The sequence below is a fragment of the Rhinolophus ferrumequinum genome, chromosome 3 (genome assembly GCF_004115265.2).
Source record: "Rhinolophus ferrumequinum isolate MPI-CBG mRhiFer1 chromosome 3, mRhiFer1_v1.p, whole genome shotgun sequence".
Taxonomy (NCBI): domain Eukaryota; kingdom Metazoa; phylum Chordata; class Mammalia; order Chiroptera; family Rhinolophidae; genus Rhinolophus; species Rhinolophus ferrumequinum.
Window position 1 is genome coordinate 83,905,051 of NC_046286.1, and position 14,212 is coordinate 83,919,262.

Here is a 14,212-nt window from a genome sequence, read left to right on the forward strand (position 1 = left end):
TCTATGAGTCTGTTTGTGTTTTGCTTTGTTTGTTTATTGTTTTGTTTTTTATTTTCCACATTTAAGTGAAATTATATGGTATTTTTCTTTCTTTGTGTGACTTATTACACTTAGCACAATAGCTCCTAGGTTCATCCATGTTGTTGCAAATGGTGATTTTGCTCTTTTTTATGGCTGAGTAATATTATATCTATATTGTGTGTGTGTTGGTGTGTGTGTGTGTGTGTGTGTGTGTACACTACAACATCTTTTTTATCCGTTCCTCTATTGATGGACACTTAGGTTGCTTCCATATCTTGGTTTTCGTAAATAATGCTGTCGGACACAGGGGGTACATATATCTCTTCAAAGTAGTGTTTGTTTGTTGGTTTTTTTTTCAGATAAATACTCAGAAGTGGAATTGCTGGATCATATAATGCTCCTATCCTTAATTTTTTTTGAGGAAACTCCACACTGTGTTGTGTAGTGGCTGCACCATTTTACATTCCCACCAACGTTGTGCAAGGGGTTCCTTTCTCTACATTCTCCTCTAACACTTGGTATTTTTTTTGTCATTTTGATAATAGTCCCTCTGACAGATGTGAGGTGATATCTCATTGTCGTTTTGATTTGCATTCCCTGATGATTAGTGATGTTGAGCATCTTTTCATATGCCTGTTGGTCATATGTATGTCTTCTTTGGAAAAATGTTTTTTCTCATCCTCTGCCTAATTTTTAATTGGGTTTTTTTTTTTTTAAGTTGTTTAAGCTCTTTATATATTTTGGATTTTAACATCCTTTTCAAATGTGTGGTTTGTAAATATCTTCTACCATTCAGTAGGTTGCCTTTTCATTTTGTTGATAGTTTCCTTTACTGTGCAAAAGCTTTGTCGTTTGATGTAGTCCCATTTGATTACTTTTGCTTTGATTGCCCTTGCCTGAGGAAACTGATCCAAATATGTATATATATTGCTAAGACTGATATCAAAGAGCTTACTACCAATGTTTTCTTCTACAAGTTTTATGGTATCAGGTCTTACATCCAAGTCTTTAATCTATTTTGAATTTATTTTTGTATATGGTGTAAGATAATGGTACAGTTTCATTCTTTTGCATGTAGCTGTCCAATTTTCCCAAAACCATTTATTAAAGAGACTGTCTTTTCCCCCATTGCATATTCTTGCTTCCTTTTTCATAGATTAATTGACCATATATGCATGGAGCTATTTCTGGGCTCTCTATTCTATTACATTGATCTATTTATTTGTTTTTGTGCCAGTCCCATACCGTTTTGTTTGCTATAGCATTGTAGTACAGTATGAAATCAGAGAGTGTGATACTTCCAGTTTTGTTCTTCTTTCTCAAGATTGCTTTAGCTATTCAGGGACTTTTGTAGTTCTATACAAATTTTAGAATTTCTTGTTCTAGTTCTGTGAACTATGATGGGGATTGCATTAAAGCTGGGGACTGCTATGGGAAGTATGACTATTTTAGCAATATTAATTCTTCCAATTCTTGAGCACAGTATATCTTTCCATTTATTTGTGTTGTCTTCCATTTCTTTCACCAGTGTCATATAGTTTTCAGAGTACAGGTCTTCCACCTCCTTGGCTAAATTTATTCCTAGGTATTTTATTCTTTTTTGATGGGATTGTTTTCTTAATTTCTCTTTGTGATAGCCCATTATTAGTATATAGAAACACAACTGATTTCCGCATATTAATTTTGTATACTGTGACTTTACTGAATTTACTTATTAAGTTCTAATAGGTTTTTGGTGAAGTTTTTAAAGTTTTCTCCATATAGTATCAAGTCAGCTGCAAATGGTGACAGTTTTACTTGTTTTTTTCCAATTTGGGTGCCTTCTTTTCTTGACAAATTGCCATGACTGGGACATCCAATACTGTGTTGTATAAAAATGGCAAAAGTGGGCGTCCTTGCATTCAGCTTTTTACCATTGAGTATGATGTTAGCTGTTGGTTTGTTATAGATGACCCTTATTATGTTAAAGTACTTTCCTTCTATACTTACTTTACTGAGAGTTTTTATCATAAACGATGTTAAATTTTGTCAAAACTTTTTCTGCATCTATTGAAATGATCATTTGATTTTTATTCTTCATTTTATTCATGTGGTGTATCAAACCATTCTTGCATCCCTGGGATAAATCCCACTTGATCATGGTGTGTGATCCTTTTAATGTATTGTTGAATTCAGTTTACTATTATTTTGTTAAGGATTTTTGTATCTATGTTCAACAAGGATACTGACCTGTAATTGTCTTTTTTGTGTGTGGTTGTCTGGTTTTGTATCAGGGTAATGCTGCCTCATAAAATGAGTTTGGAAGCATTCCTTCTTCTTCAATATTTAAAAAAAAATTTTTTTTTTTGAATAATTTGAGAAGGATAGTATTAACTCTTTTTTAAATGTTTCATAGAATTCACCTGTGAAGCCATTTGGTCCTGGACTTTTATTTTTAAGAGTTTTTAAGTTACTGATTCAATTGTTATTTGTTATTAGTCTATTTAGGTTTATTAGTCCATGATTAAGTCTTGGAAGGTTGTGCATTTCTAAGAATTTATCCATTTCTTCTAGGTTTTCCAATTTGTTGGTGTATAATTTTTCATAGTATTTTCTTATGATTCTTTGTTTTTCTGTGGTGTCAGTTTTTAACTTCTCTTTTATTTCTGATTTTTTTTTTTTTTTTTTTTTTTGTCCCTCTCTCTTTTTTCTTGATGAGTCTGGTTAAAGGTTTATCCACATTATTTATCCATTTGTTTATCTTTTCAAAGACCCAGATCTTAGTTTCATTGATCTTTTCCATTTTGTTTCCATGTCTATTTCATTTATTTCTTCTCTGATCTTTATTATTTCCTTCCTTCTGCTCACTTTGGGTTTTGCTTGTTCTTCTTTATCTAGTTCCTTTAGATGTAAAATTAGATTGTTTATTTGAAATCTTTTCTTGTTTCTTGAGATAGACCTGTATTGCCATGAACTTTCCTCTTAGAACTGTTATTACTGCATCCCATACAGTTTGGAAAGTTGTGTTTCCATTTTCATAAGTCTGAAGGTATTTTTTTTATTTCCTCTTCAATTTCTTCATTGACCCATCGGTTGTTTAGTGGCATGTCTCCACATATTGTGGGTTGTTTTCAGTTTTCTTCTTGTAATTGACTTTTAATTTCATAGTTTCATGTGTACTTGAAAAGACTCTATTCTGCAGTTTTTGGAAGAAATGTTCTGTATACATCTATTAAGGCCATCTGCTCTAATATGTTGCATAGGGCCAATGTTTCTTTATTAATTTTCTGTCTGGATACTCTATCCATTGATGTAAGTGAAGTATTAAAGTCCCCTACGATTATTGTAATACTATGAATTTCCTCCCTTAATGTCTGTTAATGTTTGCTTTATTATATTTCAGGTGCTTCTATGTTGGGGTGCATAAATATTACAAATGTTATATATATCTTCTTGGATTGACCCCTTTGTCATTATATAATGCCGCTTTTGTCTTTTGTTACAGTCTTTGTTTTAAATGTATTTTGTCTGATATAAGTATTTCTACACCAGCTTTTTTTTTTTTTTTTCATTTAATGGAATATCCTTTTCTATCTCTTCACGTTCATTCTGTGTGTGTCTTTAGATCCAAAGTGAGTCTCTTATAGGCAGCATATAGATGGGTCATTTTTCATTATTATTCTTTCAGCCACCCTGTATCTTTTGACTGAAGCATTTGTATGTAAAGTAATTGTTGATAGATATGTACTTGTTGCCATTCTGTTAAAAATTTTTTGGTTGTTTCTGCCATCTTTCAATGTTCCTTTCTTTTTTTCTTTATCTCTTCCTTTGTGGTTTGCTGGTTTTCTTTAATGTGTTGTTTGGGTTCCTTTCTCTTTATTTTTTGTGTATCTATTGTACATTTTTGGTTTGTGTTTACTAGTATATATATATTTAAGCTAATAGTAACCTAAGTTTAAAAGCACTGCATTTTTATTCCCCCCCTCATTTTTTATATTTTTGACATCACAGTTTACATCATTTTATTTTGTGTGTCACGTAAATACTTATTGTAGTTATAATTGATTATTCTATTTTTGTCTTATCCTTCATACTCACTGTTTAAATGGCTGATCCACTGTTGTTACTATGTATTTGTCTTTGCCAGTGAGATTTTTTTTTTCATCAATTTTCTTATTTCTAATTTTGGCCTTTTTATGTTAAAGGATGCTCTTTAACATTTTTTGTAAATTCTATTAGTTTTTGGTTGTCTGGGAAACTTTATCTCCTTTAATTCTGAATGATAACATGCTGGGTAGAGTATTCTTGGTTGTACTTTCTTTTTCCTTTGAGCACTTTAAATATAACCTGCTACTCCCTTCTGGCCTGCAAAGTTTCTGCTGAAAAATCAGCTGATAGTCTTATGGTGTTTTCTTTATATGTGACTAGTTGTTTTTCTCTTGATACCTTTAAGTTTTCTTTTTATGTTAACTTTTGCCATTTTAATTATAATATATTTTGGTGTAAATCTCTTTGAGTTCATCTGTTTGGGACTCTTTGTACTTTCAAGACCTAACTGCTTGTTTTCTTCCCAGGTTAGGAAGTTTCAGTCATTATTTCTTTAAATAAGTTTTCTGTTCCTCTCTTTCTCTTCTCCTTCAGGGAGCCCTATAATGTGAATGCTAGTAAGCTTGATGTTGTCCCAGAGGTCCCTTAAACTATCTCATGTTTTTCAATTCTTTTTTTTTTTTTCCCCTTTTGCTGTTCTAATTGGGTGATTTTTTGTATGCTGTCTTCCAGATCACTGATTTGTTTTCTACATCATATAATTTGATATTGATTCCTTCTTGTGCATTTTTCATTTTAGTGATTTTATTCTTCAACTCTGATTGATTCTTTCTTTTTTTAATTTATATTTTTATTTAAGTATAGTTGGTATACAATCTTATATTGATTATATTATTTTCAGGTGTACAATATTGTGATTTGACATTTTTGTACCTTAGTAATCATTTGTCATCATGCAAACCTATCACAATATTATTGACTATATGTCCCTTCCCCTTTTCACACAGCCCCCCACCCTCTCCCTTCTGGTAACCAACCCTTTGGTCTCTGTTTCTATGAGTTGGATTTTTTTTGTTTTTAGATTCCATATATAACCAAAACCATATGGTATTTGTTTTTTCTCTGCCTGACTTATTTCACCTAGTATAATACCCTCTATATCCATTCATGTTGTTTCAAATGGCAAGCAATTAGTTATTTCTTATCTTTTCTAATTCTTTGCTGAAGTTATCACTGTGTTCCCCCATTCTTCTCTCATGTTCAGTGAGTATCTTTATGATCTTTATGATGGTTAATTTGAACTCTTTGTCAGGTAAGTTACTCATCTTCATTTCATTAGGTTTTTTTCCAAGATTTTATCTTGTTTTTTTTTCATTTGGGAACATGTTCTGTGTCTCCTCATTTTGTTTGATTTTCTGTGTTTGTTTTTATGAATTAGACAAAACAGCTACTTCTCCTGATCTTGAAGGAGTAGACATGTGTAGAAGCTACTGCTGAGTAGACTGTGTGGCAGGTGGATTTAACAGGTCAGCTGGAGCTGGAGCCAGCACAGAGGGTGTGGGTGGGGGTGTTACAGGTACATTGTGTTGGGGCCCCTTGGTCATACAGCTGGATCAGGTGCAAGCCAAGTGGGGTCCATAGCACTCCTCATCAGGGTCACCCTTTGCGTATGGCTGGAACTACTGTGGGCCAAGTGCCCCAGGCACTTTTGGGAAGCCTTGGCAATCCAGCTAGAATGCTGGACTATTCTCCCACTCATGTTAACAAGTTGGAGGAGGAACATAAAACAAAATGGCACTTGCCAGCACCTCTGGTCCCAAAGACAGTTCCAGCAGTTCCCCCTCCATTTGGCTACGGCTCTAGGGTTAGTAAATGGATTTCTTTCACATTTGATCTAGATGTCCTTTAAACCACAGTTTTTTCACTGTGCACCAGGGCAGATGAGTCTGCAAGTGGGCCGCTCAGTGATGCCCCACCCTATTGCAGGTTGCTGCATAGGACGTGAGGTTCCCGTCATTACCATCTCTCTGTTTCCTACCCTTCTCTATGTGGTCCCTCTATCATTTGTTGTGCAGAAGCTGTTCGATCAGCCCACAGTTCTTATTCAGGAATAATTGCTCTATATGTAACTGTATATTCAGTGTGTCCATGAGAAGAGGTGAGTTCAGGGTCTTCCAACACTGCCATCTTGGACCTGCCTCCTCACTATTCTTAAAGTCTTTGTTGATTTCACTTTTCTTCGACTAAAGTCTGAAATCCCCAACCTGGAACTGATTTTTTACCCGCTTCTCTAGCCCTTTATGCCCATCTATATTTGCCTTTTTGCTTTTATTTTATTTATTTTTTGGTTCTTTAAAGCATTGTGCATTCTTACTAAGTGGGTTTCCCTTTCTATATGCTTCTGTAGTTCTGTTTTTGTAACAATCCTCATACTGATAATTCACTTTTTAATCTCTAATTTTCCTATGGTAGGAAGAGGGTAGGGGCTATGGGTGTTTCACTTGCTTCACATTGAATGCTCATAAACATTTATTTAACCTGCCTCTGAATATGGTTTTCAGCAACAGTGAAATAAAATAGGATTTTAGAGTAAGGGCAACTATTGGCTCCCACTGTGGTTCCTAAAAGAGAAATAGGCCCAGCAAGCTTCAGTAACTTGCCAAAGTTACCCTCATTTGTCTAATGGATGGCTTGAAATTAGAATCCAGTTCTCCCACAACCAATTCCAAGGACTCTCTGAGAGGAGAGGGTAGAAATATAGGATGCTTTCTTTGGCATAAATATTTAATATAAAACAGCGTTTGGGGAATGAAATGTGAGTCTGGTTCATGACGCTTCTATTAGTGTAAAGCATCTGCTTTCTCCTCCCCGGCTTTGGGAGTTTTACCAATGAGTTCTGTGGTTCTCTTTTCTTGGAAGCTCAAAATTGTTCAATTATATGACTTTGTGGTTTGAGGGTAGCCATTTCAGAGTGTTTTTGATGTACTATGGAGAAAGAAAAGGGAAAGAAAACTAATGTTTATGTTTCCAGTGTTTTACAGCCACTCTATAAAATATCTGTTATTCTCTCCAATTTGAAGATGAGGAAATTTAGGTCCAGAGAAATTAAGCAACTTGATTGAGAGGCCCTTTGGGAAAATTAACTGTGATTACTGAAGTCCTTTAGCAGTAACAATCTGATTGCCAGGGAGGGGGTGCATCAGCTCTCAGAGCTGGAATAAGGGCTCGTAGGGAGACACCAGGGCGAGGCGGGAGACATTCCTATTGTTGATGGTGAATTCAGCCTTGGGAATTACCTAAAGGCAGAAGTTTCCATTCATCATCCCCATCTGTGATATTGTGATTTATAATAAGAAATATATATTTGGTCTCATCCTGGCTCCTAAAATAGGGTTCCTGAAACCCTTGTAAATTCCTAAATGATAAGAGCACTAGGAGCATCTTTTGTTCTAATGAGGCAACTCTGGATGGGCTCCTGGATGGGAGCTGGTCACCCTAAAGACCAGCCATGATTAGAAGCTTGGAATGTTCGGCTCCACTTCCTACCCGCACCATTTCTCTCTAGAAGGGAGAGGGCCTGGAAATGGAGTTAACAATTCATTATACCTACATGATGAAGCCTCTATAAAAATCCCAAAAGTATGGGGTTCATAGAGCTTCCAGTCTGGTGAACACATCCATATACTGGAGGGTGATACCCCCCAACTCCGTGGGGACAGACCTACTTTGTTTGGGACCCTCTCAGACCTCAGCTTATGTGTCTCTTCATCCAGTTGTCACCTGTATCCTCTATAACATATTTTAATAAGCTGGTAAACATAAGTGTTTCCCTGAGTTCTCTGAGCTGTTCTAGTAATTAATCAAATCCAGTGGGGAGGGGTCATGGGAATCTCTGATGTGTAGCACAGTGGGAAAGAAGTTGTGGGCAACCTGGGACCTGGTAGTTGCTTTTGGCATCTGCAGTGGCAGAGGTGCAGTCTTATGGGACTGAGCCCTTAACCTGTGGTATCTGATGCTACCTCCAGGAAGATACCATATTTCCCCCAAAATAAGACTGGGTCTTACATTAATTTTTGCTCCAAAAGATGCAGTAGGGCATATTTTCAGAGGATGTCTTATTTTTTCATGTATAACGATCTACATTTATTCAAATATAGTCATGTCATCTTCTGGAACATCGTCATAACGTACTAAATGCATCCATCTGGCTGACGATCTTAACTGGGGCTGATTTTCACAATAGGTCTTATTTTCAGGGAAACACGGTAGTATCAGAATTAAGTTAAATTGTGGAACACCCAGCTGGTATCACAGAGAATTGTTCAGTGTGGAAAAACCCACACACATTTGGTGACCAGAAGTGTCAGAAGTGTTTTGAATGTAGTAGTTGTGTGAGAGTAAAGAAAAGAAACACAGAAGGGAAGACTGGGTAGTATTCTAACTCACCACCATAGACAGGAACCCAAACTGTAAAATGGACCATAGTTATATAAATTTTGTTGGGATTCCAGAAGATCTGTATTATGTCAATATTAGTTATCTGTGATGTATTTGTTATTAGCCTTACATATTTGTGATATGTAATACATATTTTAAAATAAAAAGCACCTGAGGACTTATCTTCAGAAATGACTAGGAAGGGAGGAAGCTGGGGACGGGGGAGAGCCTGGCCCTCAGGGGACAGTAAGTGTCGGGAAAGCAGGCTGAGTCACTGGAGCCTGCAATGAAGGAAAAACAGAAGAACCCAGAGGTATGTGCTTAAAAAGAGACCCTGGAATGAGTAAGAAGTAGAGACACTGTACTAAGTTCTCTGACAGGTGCAGGGCTGGAGAAGGTTGAACTGGGGCTCACACCTGGGTGGGAACAACAAACCTCTCAATATCTGTTTCCCATAAAGGAAGGGCTGGTGGATGCCAGGTTTGTTATGTGAATGTTGTACTGATTGTAAAGGGTCAGATCACTTGACAGAATCATTTTTCCTGTTCAAGGCCACATAGACAGTGACATCTGATCAAATTGTAGCAAACTGTCACTAGTTTTTCATCTCTGAAATGGAGGGTTGGTGGCTGCCTCACTGCACAACTGGTACAAAGGTGAACCACAGTATACAAAAGCAATAGATCGTATTACACAGGTTAATCTTGAATCCTTTGTGTATTTACTGCACAATGTGCCGTAGATTTTAGGGAAATGACTTTTGAGGCACTCTAGTATCAACTTTTCTATGGCATCAACCTCCAGAAAAGAATTAGGATTCTGTCCCACAACACTCTGCCTCCCCTTTGTAGAAAAAGTCCCTTACGTGTACTGCAATGCCTGAGACACTTTCTTTTTTCCTTACACTTGCCTAACAAAACCCAACCCTGATGAAATCTAACCCTCTGTCACTCTGTGCCTATAACCCTGCAGCTGCACGTGGCTGGAAAAATCACTCCACCATAGCAACTGGTCTTATTTTAAATTTATATTGCAAATTCCTAAGGTTCTCTTAAGCCCACAGTAGCCCAAGCAGTGCCATCATAATTTTCTAATCAGCTTACTCTGACCTTTTAGATGAGTATCACGCACGTCCTCCTCTCTTCAGTCTTCTGTTACATTCTCTCTCTTCCTCACTCTCAGCTGAAAGCTTTGATTCCCACTTTATTATGAAAGTTGAAATAACAGAAGAGAAATTCCACACCCTGCCACCTTCACATATACCCACCCACCTGCATCTATACTCAAGTAATCTGCCTTCCCTTCTGTCCTTCTGGATGAACAGTCCATGGTCTAATATAAGGCCAACTTGTACACTATGTCCCCTCCATTTCCATCTACTTGAGGACAACATTATCCCCTTTATTTCATACACTGTTGATTTCCCTTCTCTATTGGATCAATCCCATCAGCATAGAAACATGCTATGATATCTCTCATGTTACACACACACACACACACACACACACACACACACACACTATTTGAAATTTACTTTTTCCTCTAGCTCGTATCCTATTTCTCTTCTTCCTTTTATAGCAAAATTCCTTGAGTTTTTAATACTTTGTGATCTCCACTTCCTCTCCTCTCATGCTCTCTTGAACCCACTCTACTCAGGCTGTGGCCTGACCATTGCACCGACACAGTTCTCATTAAGGTCAGCAATCTCCACATGGTTAAGCTGAGTGGTCATGTTCTTCTTGTCTGATCTACCAACGCTATCTGTTGTTCATTTCTGCCTTCTTGAACCACGTACTTTACTTGGTTTGTAGGGTGTGACTTCCTCTTGGTTCTCCTCTGAGCTCACTGGCCTCCCCTTCTTAGTGTCCACTGAGCTTCATCCTTGTATACCTGACCTCTGAATGTTGGAGTGCCCCAGAGCACAGTCTTCTGACCTTTTTGATTCTCAGTCTACATTCACCTCCTACATGAACTCAGCTTTCAATGTCACTATAGGCTACCAACTTCCACTTTGGCATCTCCAGCCAGACTTCTACCCTGAATTCCAGGCTCCTAAATATACCTGCTGGACATCTCTGATAATCCACAGATCGCAGTAGTTCTGTGGTTGGCCTCCAGAATCTATCTGTAAGGGGAACCTAGCTCTCCCATTTAGTTGACATATGTGGAGAAAAGTGTTGACATATAAAGTCTGACTTCTATTCTCAGAAAGGCCTCCTTGCAAGGTTGGCACTTGGTTGGCATCTGGGAAGTTGAATTTCAAAAGGGTTCCCTCCATTTCCCAAACTGGTAAGAGTGGCTTGCTGTGCTTAGATTGTCCAAACGATACAATTTATGCTGAACATCTGCTTTTCTTCTAGGAGTTGGAATTTTAACACATGCTGAGCAGAGACTGCCTATGTGATCAGCCTCCAATAAAAATCCTGGGCACTGAGTCTCTAATGAGCTTCCCTGGCAGTCACTTTTCACATGTGTTGTCATAACTCATTGCTGGGGAAATTGAGTACATCCTGGGTGACTTCACTGGGAGAGGACTCTTGTAAGCTTGTGCCTTGTTTTCCCTTGAATTCACCTTTTCCCTTTGCTCATTTGCTTTGTACCTTTTCTCTGTAATAAATCATAACCTTGAGTATGACTACATGCTGAGTCCTGTGAGTCATCCCAGCAAATCATCAAACCTGGGGTCAGTCTAGGGGACACCCGACACACATGTATTTCTGGATAAGTCACTCCATCTTTCTGTGCTTTGGTTTCCTCATCTGTAAATTGGAATAATAATGGCACCCAACATATATGGATGTTGTGAAGATTGAGTTAATACATGTAAAGAACTTAGAACAGTGCCTGGCTCATGGTAAACAACAAATAAACATTGTTATCTCAAACATAAATGTCCAACAATGTACAATTAGATAATATAAAAGGTGGGGTAAGTACCTGAATATCTCTGACTTTTTAATCTTACTGGGAAAGCTATACTTTTCATTTCTCAAACATTTAATTTACTTGAGACTCTACATTAAAATACATTCACCTATTTGGAATAATTCCATTCTGTAAGCCATATATATTGGTTTACCTATAGAAAAAAAAAGATTTGAAGCTTATTAGTTTGTTCTACTGAATAGTCACATAAACATATATGAAAATTCAATCTATTAGGTAATAATTGAAAGGCATTTTACTGACTATGATTTATTGAACGTTTTTCTTGTATAGGGTGTTGTACTGCTGACCAAACTCAGAGATAGTTGTTTAAAAGATAATGCATTTACTACAGAGTCGTCAATTTCTCTTACTAAGCATTTGTGAAGACAACTGTGTGCAAAGCTCTGTGAAGGCACGATGTTGCTGAGAAAAGTCATTCAGTATTTTAGAGAGTGACTCTCATTGATCTTGCCAGTTAGCAATGGGAGCTACCCATCAGATACCATACAGCTTCCTCCAGACATCAGGAAATTCTAGACAGTATTTCTAGCTCATCAATATCTCTCTCTCTCTCTCTCTCTCTCTCTCTCTCTCTCTCTCTCTCTCTCTCTCTCTCACACACACACACACACACACACACACACACACACACACAGCGGGGAGGGAGGCTCATTCCCCCGTATGAAGCTTGCACTGGTGTACCCCTACATTATCTCTCTCAGGTCTATCTTCAGGGTCTTCTTACTTTCTTGGCCAAGGCCAGACATGTCACAAACTACACAGCCCATCCTCTCACTTCTCTGTGTTAAACATTTGAGAGTATTTACTCTGTGACTCCACTTTCCTTGACACCCTTCTGTGATTGGGGGAGAAGGCTAGTACTGGTCAACCAGATTCTAAAACTTACTCTCCAGGGAAACCCTATGAATGTGGACATTTGATCCTGCCTCTCAAATAAGGAATCCCAATATGAGTTTCCCTTTACCGTGAGTTCCCCTCTTTCTCCTGCTCATGTGTTAGGCAGGGGGCTGTATGCATAGAACTGGGGCTCTGAAATCATGGTGCGACAGCCCCTCAGTTCTGTTTATGGTCAGTAGGGGGCACCTGAGACTTGAAGAAAGCAGTTCAGGTGTCAACCTGAGGAGGGCCTTGTTGACAGAATGTCATAGTTACCTCATCTTGAAAAGTAAGATGCTGCTGAGACTTGAGTTTAGAATATAGCGTTTTGAATCAAGACAACTTTGTACTTGTTCTAACAGGTATTGATTCCTGCCCTTCCCCACTTCCATCTTTTGACAACACTGTAGCTAATGATCTTTCATAAATGTAAGCTAAGATGTGTCACATTTATGCTTAAAGCTTTACAATGGCTCTCATATTATTCTGAGTAAACAGCAAATGCCTTGCGCAGCCTACAGGCCCCTGCGGGATCTGCCCGCACTTACTCTGACATCAGCTCTGTCTTGCTCACTCTGCTGTAGTCCACGCTCCTCCTCAAACACACCAATTATGTTCCTGCCTCGATTTTAGTTCTAGCTGTTTATTCCTTCCTCAATATGCACATGGCAGCCCCTCCACTTCTTACAAGGTCTGTGCTCAGCCCCTGGCACTGCTGATTCACTTCATACTGCTTTATTTTTCTCTACAGCACGTGGCACCATCTGACATACTATTTATTTATTTGATTATTTCTTTATTGTCACTCTTCCCTGCTAGAATGTCAGCCCCAGGAGGGTGGGATGTTTCATACTTTGTTCATTGCTTAATCCCCAATACCTAGAACAGTGCAGGGTCCATGATAGGTGCTCAGGGAGTGTTTATTATACGAATGAATGAGTGAATGAATTAATGAACAAATGAATGTTCAAACACTCACAAATACATAGTGTAACTCTTATTTCAAAGTGTCCTCTTAGTCACAAATTGATTCCCAAGCATTTGGTACCCAAAAGAGGGTAAGAAACAGGTCAAAGAAAAAGCTGGAGGCAAATATACATTTTTTGAGAAAGATTTCATATACAGAACCTTAAATATCTTCCAAAACAGTTGGTAACTGCTCTTGAAATTACCACAGTAGGTAAGCTGCAAATCTAGAGACATCCAACTTTATGTGGTTACCAGGTCTGACGCCAGAAATTCTGAGTGCTAATGTTTTTCAGTTCAGATTGTCTCCCCTTGGAAAACCCCACTTACATTTTAGTTAAGGTCAAGGATTCCTATGAGTAGCACGGATTTCAAATATCCTCTCCCATCATTTCTATATTTATTAGATGAAGGTCCTCAATTTTTGTTTTAGAAATGTGATAGTTATAAATGTAACATGAACATGACTTTTAGGCTAGGTTTTAGGTGGGAGGCAGCGGAGGGATGGAAAGAACCGAATGTATCACAAATAGAAAAAAGAAGTAGATGCCTAGTTCAGCAACTCTCTCTGGCTCAGTGAGCATTGATTAATCATGGTTAGTGTATCAGGCAGGACACTAGGCACAGGATAATCAGGAATAAATTAGATATATTAGAATAAACATCAGTAAATCATGTTGATGTGAAGGGTCAGTGCTGTGAGAGAGTCACACTGCACTGGATGAGAGGGAGGAAACCCCCTCCCCTCACTGTTCCTGCTGTTCTGGGCTGAAGCGTCATGTCCAAACTTCTAGAGCCTTCTTTGCCAAGTCTTTTACTAATAAGAGCACAGACTTTAGAATCAAAGCAACTCTGTGTTAAATGTAAGTTTCATCAGTTATTAGCTGGGCAAACTCCGGAGGTTATTGAACTACCTTGAGCACAGTTTTCTCATCTT